The following is a 19298-nucleotide window of genomic DNA, read 5'->3' as shown; positions in this document are numbered from 1 at the left end:
ATGTTAATGGAGGCCCACATACCATTTGTCTAAATATTTAGAATTATAAATCAAGCTATTAAACTGTTAAACCAAATCTACTCTGTTCTTCATAATGCTTCAGGGAGCCAGGCTGGAATTCAGAATTATTGAACTCCTCAGAGTTTCTCATGGTGGGTCAGGGAGAACTGGCCCTTAACCAAAGGCCTGTCCCATTTTCTCCCCACCCTCAGCTCTGTCCTTGCACACATGAATGTGGACATCCCAGCCCATACATCCAAGCTAGGTCCCCCTCCCCAGCAAGCAGCTGCCCCTTGGCCACCCCTTGAGTCTAGGGGTGCAAACACTGGAGATATGGCCTGTCCCCAGAAAGATGGACCTAAGGAGGAGGTCTGCTTAGGCCTGGATGTGCACTCCAGGTATTTGGGAAGGAGATTCCAGGGCCCAGGGGCTGGAAGGGATGCCCTGAGGCTAAAAGAGGACTCAGCATAGCCGAGGCTCAAGTCCACACCTGACTCCTATAGATCTAGGCTTGGGAATGATGGTGAGTATGCTGTTCCTGGAGTACAACTTTGAACCTGTGGGTGTTAAGTTTGAATGACTCAAGTATTTGATAAATAGATGAAAGGAGGTGAAGTAGTAATCTAATATCTATAAAACTGCCACCATTATGAGGTGACAGCTACATGGCAATGGCTAACAGTCACCTTTTCAGCCCCAATGTCCATAACACCAATGTGAGAGCTAATGCAGTATCACCATTTGGCTAATGGCTTATAACAAACACGATATTCCAAAAAGAGCTGCAGTTTAATTGAAGGGAAGACTCCCAGCACTTTCTTATATACAATCTGAGTTTACTGAGTGCTACCTCTGTCCAAAGCTCCTCTTGAATAGGCAAATTTAGGGATAATCTTATTTTAGTTCACTGAGTATGAAAACGGTTGATGTCCTAAGAGAAAAGATTTGACACTTAAATTTCCTAAATCTCAGCAGAGAAGGAGGAGGAGAAAAAGAAAGAAGAGAAGGAGGAGGACTGGGAGGAGGAGGAGAAGGAGGAGGAGTGGGAGGAGTGGGAGGAGGAGAAAGAGGAGAAGAAAGCCAGTACCTTGGCACAAAGTGCCTGAGGGAGGGAGCCCAAGATCATGGGGCACACTTGAGGATGGGACCGGCCACCCTGTCAGGAGGTCTCTGTGAACACACTAGGCCCAGCTCATTCTCTCACTGGCTTAGAAGCTCTCAAACTTCCCAGCACATCAGACTCACCTGGAGGGCTTGTTAAAAGGCAACAGAGCGTTGGGTCCCGTGCCAAGAGTTTCTGATTCAGTAGGTCTGGGGTGGGGTCCGAGATCCTGCATTTTAGCAAGTTCCCAGGAGATGCTGATGCTGCTAGTCCAGGGACACCACTTTGAGAAGCTCTGCCTTAGGGTTTTCACAGCCACTCCTACACCATACTCACAGCTCAGCTTCCTCTATAACTGCACCCCCTACCACCTTCCTAATTACATAATTGATATTCCATCTTCACACCAAGTACCCACATAAGAGATTAAACTCAACAGTGTAAGCCATTTGCACAACAAAAAAGAAAAAGCACATGCAGTTTCCCAAGGTATTGGTAAATTCCAAAAGTCTTAACATTAATAACATATCCTTTTTTTTCCTACAGTCAGACAAACAACACCATAGACACTCCATTCAACTCTGTATTCTTCCCCAATAGCAGACATCAAAACATCAAAACAGAGGTGTTTTGTGGAAATCTAATCTCCAAAAATACTGATTTTCTTTTTTTTTTTTTTTTAGACGGAGTCTCGCTCTGTCGCCCAGGCTGGAGTGCAGTGGCGCGATCTCGGCTCACTGCAAGCTCCGCCTCCCGGGTTCACGCCATTCTCCTGCCTCAGCCTCCTGAGTAGCTGGGACTGCAGGTGCCCACAACCGCGCCCGGCTAATTTTTTGTATTTTTAGTAGAGACGGGGTTTCACCGTGGTCTCGATCTCCTGACCTTGTGATCCGCCCGCCTCGGCCTCCCAAAGTGCTGGGATTACAGGCGTGAGCCACCGCGCCCGGCCAATACTGATTTTCATAATTGGCCTAAACCACTCAAACATCTCTAACTTTCTTTTGGATTTGTTACTTATGATGTTATTGTTGGGGCTTAGAAAATAATGCCCCAAATGAAGGGCTCACCAGCAGCCTCAGAAGCAAAGGTTTTCTCTGATCTTCTGCCCGCCCCGCCGCCCATCTCTCAGTCCCACTCTCTCCCAAGGCCAGCCATAGAAACGAGAATTCTTCTTCCCCAAGGCAGGTCGTAGCAACCAGAATACCTTTTCCCAAAAGCCAGCCATAAAGCCTAAAAATATTACTCTAATTTTTCCTTTGCCTTTTTGTATAAAAACCGGCCATAAAGAAATGATCTGGGCCAGGCACAGTGGCTCAAGCCTGTAATCCCAGCACTTTGGGAGGCCGAGACGGGCGGATCACAAGGTCAGGAGATCGAGACCATTCTGGCTAACACGGTGAAACCCCGTCTCTACTAAAAAACACAAAAAACTAGCCGGGGGAGGTGGCGAGCGCCTGTAGTCCCAGCTAGTCGGGAGGCTGAGGCGGGAGAATGGCGTGAACCTGGGAGGTGGAGCTTGCAGTGAGCCAAGATCATGCCACTGCACTCCAGCCTGGGTGACAGAGCAGGACTCTATCTCCAAAAAAAAAAAAAAAAAATGGACAATTTACCAGATGCAGCACCTTACACCTGTAATCCCAGCACTTTGGGAGGGTGAAGTGGGAAGATCACTTGAGGTCAGGAGTTTGGGATTAAGCCTGGGCAACATAGAAAGATCCCATCTCCACGAAAAGGAAAAAATAATTAGCCAGGTGTGGTGGCGATTCGTGCCTATAGTACCAGCAACTTGGGAGGCTAAGGTGAGAGGATTGCTTGAGCCCAGGAAGTTGAGGCTACAGTGAGTTATGATGCCATTACACTCCAGCCTGGGAAACAGAGCAAGACTCTGTCTCAAATGAAGAAAGAAGAAAGAGAAAGAAAGAGAGAGGAGAGGAGAGGAGAGGAAGGAAGGGAGGGAGGGAGGGAGGGAGGGGAGGAAGGAAGGGAGGGAGGGAGGGAGGGAGGGGAGGAAGGAAGGGAGGGAGGGGAGGAAGGAAGGGAGGGAGGGAGGGAGGAAGGGAGGGAGGGAGGGAATGAAGGAAGGAAGGAAGGAAGGAAGGAGAAAAAAAAGAGAAGAGAGAGAGAAAGAAAGAAAAAAGAAAGAAAGAGAAAGAAAGAAAGAAAAAAAGAAAAAGAAAGAAAGAAAGGAAAGAAAGAAAGAAAGAAAGAAAGAAAGAAAGAAAGAAAGAAAGAAAGAAAGAAAGAAAGAAAGAAAGAAAGAAAAGAAGAAAAGGAAAAGAAAAGAAAGGGAAAAAGAAAGAGAAAGAAAATAAGGGAGGGAGGGAGGGAAGGAAGGAAGGAAGGAAGGAAGGAAGGAAGGAAGGAAGGAAGGAAGGAAGGAAGGAAGGAAGGAAGGAAGGAAAGAAGGGAGGGAGAGCTTCCCCTGTATATTTGGATCTTCATTCTCAGGGCTCCTGTGTATCCATGTGAAATAAATTTGCATGCCCTTTCTCCTATTAATCAATCAGCCTCATGTCAGTGATTTTCAGCAAACCTTTAGAGGGCCCTTGGCCCCTACATTATCTAAACTCTTCCTATTTCTATTTTGAACATATTATCACCTCTAACAAAAGCAGGTTAACTCTCCATGTAAAAGACCAATGCCTCGGCCGGGCGCGGTGGCTCACGCCTGTAATCCCAGCACTTTGGGAGGCCGAGGCGGGCGGATCACAAGGTCAGGAGATCGAGACCACGGTGAAACCCCGTCTCTACTAAAAATACAAAAAATTAGCCGGGCGCGGTGGCGGGCGCCTGTAGTCCCAGCTACTCAGGAGGCTGAGGCAGGAGAATGGCGTAAACCCAGGAGGCGGAGCTTGCAGTGAGCCGAGATCGCGCCACTGCACTCCAGCCTGGGCGACAGAGCGAGACTCCGTCACAAAAAACAAAACAAAACAAAAAAAAAAAAAAAAAAAAGACCAATGCCTCATTGCGGTTGGCTGTGAGCAGAAGGCCACATGCTCCAAGCACATTCCTGTGGTATTTAAGCAAAACATCCTGAACAAACAAAGAAAGCAAAGAGCTGCCAGCTATTACATTTCCAAACAATTGTTTGGGTCTGTAAACATACTATCAATCAATCAAATCTCATATATATATATATATATATATATATATATATTTTTTTTTTTTTTTTTTTTTTTTTTTTTTTTTTTTTTTTTCTTCCTCTCAGTCTTTGAGGCTTCTGTGTAGCCATTTGCCTTTGCTGACCTCATCTGCCAATGAGCAGGCTGAGTTCTCAGGCAGTTTTGCCTGGGGTATCGCTTTTCAGGACCAGAAAGGAGGGCCCAAAGTTAGACATAGTGTCTAAACTCATATTAAACCTAAATACATACTTATGAATAAATATAAGACATCTTTTCCAGTGAGTCTCAATTTCTGTTCACAGTGTGCTAGGTAGATACTGCCCATAACTTAACTATACTAAAAATGTTTACATTCTCCAGTCAGTAGCCTTCTATCCGTTGTCAAGGGGAAAATCAAACAGGATGAAGTTTAAAGACAAAAAATATTTCCTGGCAGTAGCCCATGGCCTCTATCACATTGTCCATTTGGAATATTTCTTCGGCTTTCTGGTTTGTCCACCAATTTCCATAATCCAGTCCTACCTCCTTTGTCCTCACATTTGTTTCACCTGCCACATAGTGATCTGTTGCTGAGGCAAATGTCACTGCTGACTCAGCCAGTGCCGATTGCTATGTCCTGTCTATGTAGACTAAAACCACAGTGATTGTGGTCATTCCTGACACGTCTCCCCTAAAGCCCACATAAAGGTTGGAGTCCCTTAGGGCAAAAGTGTGATGACAGTATTAGATCCCTCATCCATTTTGCTGAGGTGTTTTTTTGTTTGTTTGTTTTTGTTTTTTTTGAGAGCAAGAACTCTTGCCCAAAAGATGATGTTAATCCCTTCCTGAAGGTGGATCCCTCATGACCTAATGTCCCTTAAAAATACCACCATTTCTCAACACTGTTGCACTGGAGACCAAGCCTCAAAATGAGTTTTGGTGGCGGCAACCATATTCAAACCACAGCATATAGCACATTTAAGTTAGCATCACTTATTTTGGGAATGAAAATAATTCTACATCATTTACTGAACAAAAATCAGCATATTTTGTGGTTTTATGTTAGCTGCTTTTAATTGCAAAGAATAGAGAACTCCAGTTGTCTCTGATTAGGAGACATTATAAATCACCTGTAGTAATAAGGAAACGGGGATCTCAGACACGTGGCTAAGACACATGGGGACCTAGAAAAATCAAATGCCCAAACTTCACAGGAAGAAAAGAGACTCCATTAGCCAGAAACTTTGGAGAGTGAGCACACAGGTCATTCAGGATACAGGTGGCTCCTGAATTCATGTGACTGTGTAGCTCCCTCCACGGCTGCCTACATAGTGTTTAAGGCCAGTGCAAAATGAAAATGTGAGGCCTTCTTCTCCAAAAGCGGAAACATTTGCCATTAAATATACTTGGCTAGGCATGGTGGCTCATGCCTATAATCCTGCTTTTGGAGCAAAAGGCCTCACATTTTGGGAGACCAAAGTGAGAGGGTCACTTGAGCTCAGGAGTTTGAGACCAGTCTGTGCAGCATAGTGAGACGCCATCTCTATTTTTAAAAAATTAAAAAATGAAAAATTTTTTAAAAAGGTGTTAAAATGTTTTTTCTTTTCTTGTGCAGTTTCTCTCTCACCTTGTCATGAAGTTTTTATGTGCTATTTGATGCCATTCCAACTTAAAATCATAGATTATCAGCATTTTTACCTTCATCTTTATATGGTGTGATGCCAGTTTTAAATGCAAATATAAGAGTGTTTAATTTATATGTAGAATCATTTAAATTATGCAATTTGTGGCCGGGCGTGGTGGCTCACGCCTGTAATCCCAGCACTTTGGGAGGCTGAGGTGGGTGGATCATGAGGTCAGGAGATCGAGACCTTCCTGGCTATCACGGTGAAACTCCGTCTCTACTAAAAATACAAAAAATTAGCTGGGCGTGGTGGTGGTCGCTTGTAGTCCCAGCTACTCGGGAGGCTGAGGCGGGAGAATGGCGTGAACCTGGGAGGCGGAGCTTGCAGTGAGCCGAGATGCGCCACTGCACTCCAGCCTGGGTGACAGAGCGAGACTCTGTCTCAAAACAAAAACAAAAACAAAAAAAACAAAAACAAAAAATAAATATATAAATAAATAAATAAATTATGCAATGTGTATTTCCCCGTTCCTCTCTGCATATGTATTTCACTCTTACCAGAACAGTAGAAATACTGCACAAAACCAACTCAACTATCTGTATTTCGCTTCTTGATATATGTACATGTATTCTGCCAAGACTCTCCACCTTTGGCTTACTGCTAAGTAAGGAAGGACCGAAAGGGAAAGGACTAGGAGTTGCCCCATCTTTTCCCCTTTCCTTCAATGTCATTTTCAGTGTAAGTGATTGACTAATCCAGGGAAGTGACATGAATAAGAAAGATTCCTTGGTCATTTGTGTTCCTTAAAATGCACTGTATTCTTTCTGCTTTCACAGCAAGTTCTGGTTTTGATGCAAAGTATGGCTTCTTGGGGTAGTGACTGCCCTACTTACTCCATTGTAGATATAACTCCTTCACCTTGCATTCACTCTGAGTCTCACTGCCCCTCCATGGGTCCCCTGGAATTCTGTGCTCAATTCTTGCACTGTGAATTTTGTGTGCAAAAGGGTGGCAAGACATAGCAGACATGCCTATTGTGCCTGTCTTAGAGATTAAATTAATAAACATTTCAAGACAGTGACAGCAGAGGATTAAATCCAGTGCTGGGTTGTGTTTGTGGTCCGGTGTTCAGGAAGCTGGTCCTGGCCCCCTCAGTGGAGAACATGGTGATTCATATTCACCATTAATGTGGCCTGGATGTCTGCTTGTACTGATCTTACTGCTACCACTGACTTCCTTGCTCTCTATTTGGTATGTATTTTTTTTCAAACTGTTATTGTGGTAAAATATATATTACATAAAATTTACAATCGTAACCATTTTTAAGTGTATATATCAGTGATATTAAATGGACTCGTAATGTTGTGGAATGATCATATTTGGTGTGTGTTTTCACATAGTCCTAAATTCAAATCATTCATGATCTTTCATGGCCCTTTTCTCTGTATTTCTGCTAACTTCTTCTGATACTGACTGACCAAGTGTCTCCTCATTTCCACCTAACCTACTGACAGAGACACAGATGGTCCTTCTCTGTGTGGAGACTTTCGTGCTAGGCCATCCCTGGGATGGGAGAGGGGCAAGAATGGGTTGGGAAGAGGAAGAGGAGAGAATTAAAAGCACATGAGTAGAATTCAGGAACTTTAAGTGATTTCATCCATCCACAAAAAACAGGTTTTTGTTTACAAATGAATGACTGTAGAAACTAACTAAAAGCATCAATGGTAATAAAAATACAGTTTTTTTTGGCATATTATAGCTAAAGAAGTTGTATTAATAAGATTTAAGTATAGATATTTGCTAGTTTTATGCTACATATTATACTGAATATGAGCTCTTTTACGGATAAACACCATTATATAGATTTTACCTGTATGATTAATTCCACCAAAGAAATATTTTCTACATGTTACTATGTCAGCTGAAATTCAGTTAATAATTTTCAAAAACAGTTTTTTCCTCCCACTGACTTCACAGGAAGGAGGATTTTGTCTTTGGAAATGTATGTCAGCAAGAAGATAAAATGGCAGTTAAAGTTTCATTTTAATTTGTTTTCTTCACTTGTCTATTTTTGGCTTTGTAGTAACGAGTGGCATCACCTAAGACAACTCACTCATGATAATAAAATGCCATTTTCTTCATGAGTTAATTTTTTAAATAAAAGTGCCATCTCTGACCACGGCAGCAGTCCATGGTGTTTCTTTCTTGGGCCCATACTTGGGAAGGCTGGTTGACCACCAGTTGCTTGCATGACTGTTTCTATCCAAGTAGCAATTATGAAAATCAACCAAACATGAAGGAATTTATTTCTTTAGCTTAATATTGATTTGTATCAGCTTTCTCCCTACTCCATTTAAAAAAAATAAATGCAGGTGGGGCACAGTGGCTCACGCCTGTAATCCCAGAACTTTGGGAGGCTGAGGTGGGTGGATCACCTGAGGTCAGGAGTTTGAGACCAGCCTGGCCAACATGGTGAAACGCCATCTCTACTAAAAATACAAGAAAATTAGCCAGGCGTGGTGGTGTGTGCCTATAGTCCCAGCTACTTGGGAGGCTGAGGCACGAGAATTGCTTGAACCTGGGTGGTGGAGGTTGCAGTGAGCCAACATCGTGCCACTGCACTCTAGCCTGGACGACAGAGAGATTCCATCTCAATAAAAAAAAATAAAATAAAAAAATAAATGCAGCCTATTGATGTAGAAGTAGAAAAGAGAGCAGATCAGAATGAAAGCACTAAGTTATGTATTTACTTAATCAAATCAACTAAATAGTGTTGACTTAAATGTCAATCTATAGAAAAATGGATTAAAATGGGAGAAAACAAAAAATTATTAATTATTGATTATACTATTTCTAAATATCCTAAGGATGATAAAGAATCCTGTAGACCCAAGAGTCCCAACATTTATTGATTCTTGATAAAAGAATAATTTTAAATGCGATAAGGTGTATCAGGTACAGGGCCGACTGAGGCTGTTTGGTAGGCATTAAAGGAATATTCAGTGAAGGGAAATAGGCAGAATAAGTGACCTCTGTGGATGTTCAGCAGGAAGCATGTGAAATGTTCTGAACAGTGAAGGGTCCTCCATCAGATCGTGCGTTCCAGAACACAGCACCAAACTGCTAGCATCAGGAAGCTGCTCCGGAACAGGTCAAAGTGGGAACTAAGGAATACTTGGAAACATGAACCATTTTTTAAAAGTTATCTACAAAGCTGCCTTACACAGAAATCACTTGAGTCAGTTCTAATGCAGATTCATTAACCCATTCTAGACTCTTCTTTCTCATAAGTGTTATTGAAATCCTGCAATAACATAAACTGTTATATAAACAGCTTATGTATTATAAACTGAGCCAGGGATTCTGGGAAAGTTAAGGTCTGGAGTGGGAAGGACACTTACTGTTTACCTGTTGGTACAGTTTGGGTTTTTTTCTATGTGCTATTTTGTTTGCATTGGAGGGTGGAGGGTAACAGATTGACATTGTCTGGATGTTTGTCCCTTCCAAACCTCATGTTAAAATTTGATCCCCAGTGACAGAGGTAGGGCCTGGTGGCAGATGTATGGACCATGGGGTAGATCCCTCATTAATGTCTTTGCGCCATCCTTATGGTAATGAATGAGTTCTTGCTCTTTTTTTTTTTTTTTTTTTTTTGAGACGGAGTCTTGCTCTGTCACCCAGGCTGGAGTGCAGTGGCACGATCTCAGCTCACTGCAACCTCCGCCTCCCAGGTTCAAGCGATTCTCCTGTCTCAACTTCCTGAGTAGCTGGGATTGCAGGTGCCCACCACCAGGCCCAGCTAATTTTTGTATTTTTAGTAGAGACGGGGGTTTCACCATGTTGACCAGGCTGGTCTTGAACTCCTGACCTCAGGTGATCCACCCACCTCAGGGTCCCAAAGTGCTGGAATTACAGGCATGAGCCACCGCGCCCTGCTGAGTTCTTGCTCTTTAAGTCACCTCGAGAATATGATTGTTTAAAAGAGCCTGACACCTTCCTCCCCTCTCTCTGCCGCCCTCTCTCGTCATGTAATGTGGGTTCCCTTCGCCTTCCTCCGGGAGTGAAAACAGGCTGAGGCCCTCACCAGAAGCAGATGCTAGTGCCATGCTTCCTGTATAGCCTGCAGAACCATGAGCCGAATAAATCCCTTTTCTTTATAAATTGCCCAGCCCCAGGCATTCCTTTATAGCAAAGCAAAACAGATGATGACACAGACTTTCTGTAGATATGTCTCATTTGTGTTCACAGGATTCTAATTTGTGGAAGTGACTGTGTGCTGACAGGGAGAGGCCAATGCCACTGAAAGAAGAATTTATTCCTTACACCTCCCAAGAGAAGAGGCCAAACCACGCCATGTGGGGCCACAAGGGAAACATCAGTTTTGGTTAGGAGGCAGAAAGGAGCCAGGGGAGAGCCTAGGTCACAGCTTTTACTGGGTTTCCACAGGAAAGCCAAGGCAAGGCGGGGGAAACAGTTTAGGATTGGCTAGTGTGAATAATTCTGGTGGGCTTTGAGCTATTGGGGTGGTGCCAGGTTGACCAGTAACTGCCCCTGGAATGATGTGGGGAAGAGGAAACATTGGGTTGGTGTGTGAGGTTAAAGAGAGCGGTTGGCTTGCATATGAAAGGCATACTCCCAAGTCATTTGTTCACTATGTTTAGGAATTAGCCCTGGGAGGGACAGTCTCTCCCAGAGTCTGTAAGGCCACCAAATGCCAGAGCATCAAGAATACAAAAAATAGAAAAATAGTTAATACAGGCCAGGTGCAGTGGCTCACACCTGTAATCCCGGCACTTTGGGAGGCCAAGGCAGGTAAATCACTTGAGACCAGGAGTTCGAGACTAGCCTGGCTAACATGGCAAAACTTCATCTCTACTAAAAATACATAAACTAGCCAGGTGTGGTGGTGTGCACCTGTAATCCCAGCTACTCAGGAGGTGGAGGCAGGAGAATCACTTGAACCCGGGAAGGGGAGGTTGCACTGAGCCAAGATCACGCCACTGCGCTCCCGCCTGGGCAACAGAGCAAGACTCTGTCTCACCCCCGCCCCACGGCCAAAAAAGTTAATACAATTGGCCGTGTGATAAATAGATGCCAAATAGACAAATACAGACTCTAAGAAAGTATGGTAAGAATAAAAGTATGGGAATGAAATGCATTTCTATATAATTAAATTTTACTGTGAAATAAATATGCAGTCATGTAAATCCCACTGTTTCTATAGTATATAGAAACATATAGATAGTATAGCATGTGTTCAGATAAATACTAGATGTATATATTGAACAATGCAGTGATATTGTAGACTTAAACACATATAGTGAGATTTCACTATTTCTAATGAAACAGAGTTATGCAAGTATACATTTTAGGTTGTGCTTGATTTTGCGGGGGAAGCAGGGAGTATTTTAAAAAATTAGTTTTCAATAGAAATTTTATTCCAATGGAATAAAGAATGTTGACATTCTGATCAGAGCTCCTTCATGAAATGCAATTACAATGACTATTCATTACAATGCACTAATACACTGCAGTTACTTCATACAAAGAGGGTAAAGTTTCCTTAGCATTTTTATAAATTATATATTTTCTTTTTGAAAAGAATAAAAAAACTTATTTTTTTTTTCATTTTAAGAATAGATTGCCTTAATCAAGAGACTAGAAGGTAGGATTGAGGAATTCTTTGTACCTGAACATGAAAAAAGAAACATGTTCAAAGTTCACTGCAACAATGATTGTATTAACAAATGAGTGGAAACAATCCAAAAGTCTCTCAGTAAAGGAATTTATAAAATACTATCCAGACGTTAAAATAAATACATTACGGCTGGGCATGGTGGCTCATGCCTGTCATCCCAGCACTCTGGGAGGCCAAGGCAGGCAGATCACTTCAGGTCAGGAATTTGAGACCAGCCTAGTCAACATGGTGAAAACCTGTCTCTACTAAAAATACAAAAATTAGCTGGGCATGATGGTGCATGCCTGTAATCCCAGCCGCTCAGTAGGCTGAGGCAGGGGAATCTCTTGAACCTGGGAGGCAGAATTTGCAGTGAGCCGAGATTGCGCCACTGCACTCCAGCCTGGGCGACAGAGCGAGACTCGGCCTCCAAAAAAATATAGTAATAATAAAATAAATAGAACTACATCTGTATCTTCTAACATAGCAAGAACTAAAAACATAATGTTGAATGACAGTTGCAGAAATATCATAGACTTGGCCAGGCATGTTGGCTCATGCCTATAATCCCAGCACTTTGGCACGCTAAGGCGGGCAGATCACCTGAGGTCTCAGGAGTTCGAGACCAGTCTGGCCAACATAGTGAAACCCCATCTCTACTAAAAATACAAAAATTAGCCAGGGCTGTTGGAGTGTGCCTATAATCCCAGCTACTTGGGAGACTGAAGCAGGAGAGTTGCTTGAACCCGGGAGGCGGAGGTTGCAGTGAGCTGAGATTGTGCCACTGCACTCCAGCCTGGACCACAGAGCAAGGCTCCATCTTAAAAAAAAAAAAAAAAAAATCACAGACTAAAGATGTCATACAGGCAAAATTTTAAAATACATAAAACAATATTGGGAGGGTGAGATATGAGAAAGGAAAGAGAAGTAGGGAAATTTCATTTGTCATAATAATTTTCTTATTAAATAAATTAAGCTAATACATAAAATGAAACTTTTATTATATTTTTATTATTAAAAAGAAGAGAAAATTGAATTGAAGTAAATATAAAATGTCGATATTTGTTCATCTGCCAGGCTGGCTTATAGGAGTTTGTTAATATATTGTGCTTTTCAAAAAAATTTAATTAAAAAAACCACAAGCAAAACATAAAAACAGATTGGCTTTAGCTACAAAAAATGGAGAAGGCCGGGTGCGGTGGCTCAAGCCTGTAATCCCTGCACTTTGGGAGGCCGAGATGGGCGGATCACGAGGTCAGGAGATCGAGACCATCCTGGCTAACATGGTGAAACCCCGTCTCTACTAAAAAAAATACAAAAAACTAGCCGGGCGCGGTGGCGGGCGCCTGTAATCCCGGCTACTCGGGAGGCTGAGGCAGGAGAATCACTTGAACCCGGGAGGCGGAGCTTGCAGTGAGCTGAGATCTGGCCACTGCACTCTGGCCTGGGCGACAGAGCGAGACTCCGTCTCAAAAAAAAAAAAAAAAAAAAAAAAAAAAAAATGGAGAAATGCTCTTAGCATTATAAATTATCAGAATTAGTAGTGCATACAATAATTTGGAAAGTTAATGAGCATTTCTAGAAAATGATCAGTTTTGATTTTGATCAATTGGAACTGTCAAGAAAATGGACCAAAAAAAAAAAAAAAACCAAAAGAAAGAAAATCAACAAATACAAAATATTAAATAGGGCCAGGCTCATTGGTTCACACTTGTAATCCCAGTGCTTTGGAAGGCCATGGCGGAAGGATCACTTGGGACCAGGAGTTTAAGACCAGCCTGGGCAGCATAGTGAGACCCTATCTCTAAAAAAAAAAAAAAATTGTTTTAATTAGCCAAGCATGGTGGTGCATGCCTATAGTCCCAGCCACTTGGGAGGCTGAGACAGGAGGATCGCTTGAGCCCAGGAGTGTGAGGCTGGAGTGAGCTATGATTGCCCCACTGCACTCCAGCCTGGGCAACAGGGTGAGACTTTGTCTATAAAACAACAACAAAAAAGAAAAAATATTAAATAAAAACGTATACTATATTTGTTTTTTGTTTGTTTTTGTTTTTGTTTTTGTTTTTGTTTGAGACGGAGTCTCGCTCTGTCGTCCAGGCTGGAGTGCAATGGCCAGATCTCAGCTCACTGCAAGCTCTGCCTCCCGGGTTCCCGCCATTCTCCTGCCTCAGCCTCCCGAGTAGCCGGGACTACAGGCATCCGCCACCGCGCCCGGCTAGTTTTTTTGTATTTTTTAGTAGAGACGGGGTTTCACCATGTTAGCCAGGATGGTCTCGATCTCCTGACCTCATGATCCGCCCGTCTCGGCCTCCCAAAGTGCAGGGATTACAGGCTTGAGCCACCGCACCCGGCCTACTATATTTCTTTGAATCAAACCATCTTTTTTTTTTTTTTTTTGAGATGGAGTCTCGCTGTGTCACCCAGGCTGGAGTGTAGTGGTGCAATCTCAGCTCACTGCAACCTCCTTCCTCCCGGGTTCAAGCAATTCTCCTGCCTCAGCCTCCCGAGTAGCTGGGACTACAGGCGCATGCCACCACACCCAGCTAATTTTTGTATTTTTAGTATAGATGGGGTTTCACCATGTTGGTCAGGATGGTCTCGATCTCCTAACCTCGTGATCTGCCCGCCTCGGCCTCCCAAAGTGCTGGGATTACAGGTGTCAGCCACTGTGCCCAGCCAAAACCATCTATTAAAATTAAATTAAATTAAAGTCTAAGTAAAGCAATTTCAGAAAAGAAGGGGAAAGGTAGGCTGTGTCAGAAGTGTATTCGTATACAAATATCAGAAAGTCCTACCATAGGAGTTGCATAGACAAAGGATGATTTAACTCATGCTACAAGCCAAGAGACAGCTGGGTTGATATTGACAGCTAACCAATGCTACCAGTCATAGAGGTTCTTTGAGTTTTCCTGTCCTTACATCTTTAGGATGTACACCTTTGTCCCCATGTGTGTTACCTCAGAATACTGTCTACATTCTAGGCAAGCAAAGAAGGAAAGGGAGGAGAGAATGACTTTCTATGGGACCTTTTTACTCAGGAAACAAAAATCACCCCTAGGGAATTTTGTCTCCATCTCATTATTTATAACCTTACCACATGGCTAACTTCTGCTGCAAGAGTCTGAGAAAAGGAATATTTTAGCTGAGTATATTGCTGTCCCAAACAAAACTGGGAGGCCAGTCCACAATGGTGGATGTTAAGTGCACATGCACAAGCAGAGAAGGAAAGTTCTGTTAGTGAAAAAGAAAGGGAGTGAACACTGAATCATAATTAGGAGAGTCGGCTATAAGAGAGGACTGTGTCTTCTAGTAAACAACACAACAATCAGTACACATCTGGCACAAGCCAAACTAACTGTGGAATAGAATGACATAGGATGGGATGGGATGGAATGAAATAGAAAAGTCAAAATAGACACGCTTATATGGTAATTTGTTATTGGATAGAGGTAGCTCCACAAAACAGCAAGAAAGGGATGCATTAATAGATGGCATTTGGAAAATTGGCCTATTGTATATACAAACGTAAAGCTGAAACTTTGTCACCCTGTATATAAAGATCACTTCCACATGGATCAAAGACCTAAATGTGAAAGGTAAAGCTATGAAGTGAATACAGAATATGTAGGAGAGTATTTTTTGAGTACTTGGGGATGGAGAAGGACTTCTTAAGATTCCACAAGAGGGTGGCCGAGCGCAGTGGCTCATGCCTATAATCCCAGCACTTTGGAAAGCCAAGGTGGGAGGATCAGTTGAGGTCAGGAGTTCAAAATCAGCCTGGCCAACATGGCAAAACCCCATCTCTATCAAAAAAATACAAAAATTAGCCAGGTATGGTGGCATGCACCTGTATTCCCAGCTACTCAGGAGGCTGAGGCATGAGAATTTCTTGAACCTGGGAGGTGGAGGTTGCAGTGAACAGAGGTTGTGCCACTGTACTCCAGGCTGAAAGACAGAATGAGGCCCTGCCTCAAAAAAAAAAAAAAAAAAAATTCCATGAGAGGGTAAAAAATAGGTGGACATGACCATATGAATATCAAGGATCATCATTCAATGAAGGACATGGTAGATAAGCCTTACAGTTGGATGATCATTTGGTAGAAGATAGAGCTCTCTGTGATGATGAAATGTTTTCTGTCTGTATTCTCCAATATGGTAGTCACTATCCACACTGGGTTACGGAGCACTTGAAATGGGGATAGTGCAACTGAACAACTGAATTTTTAGTTTTAATTCATTTGAATTTAAATAGCCATCTGTGGCTAGTGGTTACCATATGGAGCAGTGCAGAACTAGGGTATTTGAGGGACTCTAGCAGATCAATAAGAAACACAAGACTGTCCAATATAAAAATAGGTCAAGAATATAAATAGGTTGACAGAAGGGAAGCCCAAGTACATAGTTTTTAGGAAAACATCCAAAATCACAAGTAAATAGCAAAATACAAATTAAAACCGTAAGATAGTACTGCTAAAATTGGAAAGTCATATGATCCCAAGTGTTAGTGAGGATGTGGGGAAGAGCAACCCTCACTTACTACTGAAGGTTGAGGAGTAGATTTGTGCAGCCATTTTGGAATTAAGTGTGTATATATCAGATAACCAATCAATCCTTCTCACTTTCCCTAGAACAACTCACACACAGATTGTTGAGGAGGTGAATGTGAAACAGAATATTTCCCTTCACCCCGTCACAGGACCAGCCAAGGGGTTGGCTTGTTTACTCAGCCCACAGCTTTCAAACCTTCATGGAAGGGGAAGCTCACAGGTAAAAGGGTGCAGAGGTCGGGATGAGCACTTCTGGCCAACCGGCAGGAGCAGAACTCCATGCAGGCCTGCAGCAGCATCTAGGGGTTGCCTGTGACCCCTGACGCCCCAGAGGGAGTGTTACATTGTGTTCACTTAGCTTTGCCATCTGCAGATGGCTGTTTCATAGCTCAGTGTGACAGCCCTCTGTATCCCAAGCTCTTGTTTGGTGTCCAGGAAGAATCAGGTCACAAGAACAAATTGAAGGATGGTGAATGTGGAGGATTTTATTGAGTGGTGGCAGGGGCTCCCAGCAGGATAGGGAGCTGGAAAGGGGATGGATTGGGAAGATGGTATTCCCCTGGAGTTCGGCCATCCCCAGCTGAAATCCTCTCTGAGATCTCACTGTCAAGTCATCCCTCTGAAGTCAAGCTGCTTCTCTCTGACGTCCACCTGCTGCTTCTCTTCTTCCTTTTTCTGCTGCTCTGCCACTCCACCAGTGCGGCCTGTGGGGTTTTTATGGGTACAGGATGGGAGCAGGGGAAGGGCCAGGGTGGTTTTGGAAAAGGCAACATTCAGGCAGGAAAACAGGAATGCATATTCTCACTTTGGGCCATGGGTCCAGGCTTGAGGGTGTGGCCCTCACTGGGGACCACCCTCTTCTACCCAGTATTTCCCTGCCTCCTGTCCATATCATATGTACAAAGGTGAAAGGTGCCCATCACATTTTTTTTTTTTTTTTGAGCCAGGGGTCTTGCTCTGTTGCCCAGGCTAGAGTGCAGTGGCATGATGAAGGCTCACTGCAGCCTCAACCTCCTCAAGTCTCCAGCAATATTTCCACCTTAGACTCCTGAGTAGCTGGGACCAGAGGCATGTACCACCACACCTGGCTAATTTATTTTTTGTAGGGATTGGGTCTCCCTATGTTGCCCAGGATGGTCTTGAACTCCTGGGCTCAAGAAGTCCTCCCACATCAGCCTCCCAAAGTGCTGGGATTACAGGCATGAGCTACCATGGCCCACAACATTAAGACAGTAGAGATTTAGAGGCGATGTAAGTTTATCGTGGGTGGGAATGGAGATGTTAAATCTGATGGAGGTATATACTATGGAATACTCTGTTACAATCAGAAATAATGAACCAGAGCTACATACAACAACATGAAGAGGGCTGGGAAATGTAGTGTTAGGTGAGAAAGGTAAGAAACAGAGTGAGGTGTGATAGTATGATCCTATCAACACGGGTTTTCAACATCAATTCACCCAGAAATAGTAATATATTCTTCAAAGATGTTTGTATAACCAAGGCCATATATCAAACACATTACTCTTGCTTGGTACCTACCGACAATTTTGCACCACGAAGTAGAGGGTGAAAGCGAAGTAAGGGGCAGGGATCGGGGGAAGAAGAGAAAAGGCTACTGTAAACAGGAGTGATGATAATATGCCATAAAGGAAAGGAAATAATTATCTTAACCCTTAAACCTGTTATACAACTGAAATGGGTTCTACTAGCCTGGCACCATGAGACCAGACATCCACACAGAGGTTTGCAGCAGGAGAAAGGAAGGTGTTTTACTGGCAGGGTGCCAAGCAAGGAGGCTCAGGTAGCTAAGCTAACGCTTAAACTTTGACCTATGACTAGCAGGCAAGGGTTTGTAAAGCAGGGGTAAATTTCAGGAAAGCAGAAGCTATAGGCAAAATAATAAATCAATGATTTATGGCCATGACCATAAATCAAAACCATAAATCAAGGTTACACATTGGTTTTGACCTTAAAGTGCAGGATATCTTGAAGCAGGGGCTTACAGGTCATAGATACATTCAAAGACTTTCTGATTTGCAATTGGTTTGAGAAGCTTTAAGAATTTGGGGTCAGCAGAAAAGAATGTTAGGTCAGCTCACAGGTGTGACTTTCTTCACCCCCTGCAGGAAGAAATTTAGACCAAAAGATGGTGGTCAGAGTTTCAAGCCCCAGATCTCCCTTATCTGAGGCCTATGTGCAGGTAGATGTGCAGGCAGATCTGTTTGGTGAGGGTTCAGTTTCTGAAAAACAACTCAGAGACATATGTTACAATGTTATCTTTGGTTTGTATAGGGGAACCAAATGTCCCTTGATTCTAGTTTCCTTGGCTCTTGCTTTAGGCTATTACCTTCTTGCTCATCAAGTTGCTTATTTACTTCTCAGGGCTAACTAGGTGCCTGGAACTTGAAGGAACTCAAGATTTTCCTTAATTCTCATGCTTGGGGGGGGGCCCCACAGGCCTCTAAGGAGGTCCTTACTCCATCTCACATCTGATGTCCAAGAGAAGGGAGAACAAAATATGGTCTAGTATGTGAATTTCCTAAATCTTTTAATGAGTATGTATGGCTTTCTTGATACTGTGCATATTTTTTGAGCTAAATAGAAGCATGTTCTGTGTTCTGTTGCCTCTCTTATGTCAGTGCTTGCTTTAAACATAAGCATGTTTATAATTCATCATATTGGGCTCTGCTCATTTCTATAAACTCCACCAGCTGCTGTTGCTTTGGCACAACAGAGTATTTTATGTTCCTCTGAAGTATTTCCCTGACGAATATAATGCTTTGTGAAACCTGTATTGCAGAAAATGCCTGAATGTTGAATTGAAACCATGAGAACTGAAGAGTGAATGGGCCAAGATCAGAGCTTGTGACAATCCACAGGTGGCCCTGGGTGCAGGTTTAGATACTATTCTTTCAGACAATGTTCTCAGCCCTGTGCATCACTCAATCCTCTACATCTGAAATGATTTGCATAACCATGTTGCTGGGCCTGGGACGAAATTCCTATGGCAGTGTTGCTTTTTCAGATTCTCATTCTCTCCCCTCTTTTTTTCTCTCTCTTTTAGAATTCTGCAGGAATGGAATGGATTTGTGTGGGGTTTTCTTTTCTGTAGAAATTCATGTTGTATGTCTTTTATAAGTGTTCAGACCTGAGAAAGAAAGGGTTTGAATACCGTTGTATTTTACCGTGCCTTCTATAAGACATTTCAACAATCTCTAAATTAGTTTATCTCCTTGTTTTTTA

General features: G+C 43.0%; 1 protein-coding gene across 18 annotated transcripts in view; it reads right to left on the bottom strand.

Moving 5' to 3' along the window:
• Positions 1 to 16517: 16517 nt before the first annotated feature.
• LOC105483232 (pyruvate dehydrogenase kinase 1) overlaps positions 16518 to 19298 on the bottom strand; it is a 70411-nt gene continuing 67630 nt past the window's right edge. For 15 of the 18 annotated variants that reach the window (XM_011743978.3, XM_071072953.1, XM_071072952.1 and 12 more), the window contains one exon: positions 16518 to 19203. The gene's annotated coding sequence lies outside the window, so the exon portion shown is untranslated. The remainder of the gene's footprint in view (positions 19204 to 19298) is intronic. The other 3 variants (XM_071072944.1, XM_071072951.1, XM_011743974.3) reach the window with 1 other exon arrangement.

This window comes from Macaca nemestrina, chromosome 11 (genome assembly GCF_043159975.1).
Source record: "Macaca nemestrina isolate mMacNem1 chromosome 11, mMacNem.hap1, whole genome shotgun sequence".
Lineage (NCBI taxonomy): Eukaryota > Metazoa > Chordata > Mammalia > Primates > Cercopithecidae > Macaca > Macaca nemestrina.
The sequence above is the reverse complement of the archived record's forward strand: the minus strand, read 5'-3'. Positions and strand labels throughout refer to the sequence as shown.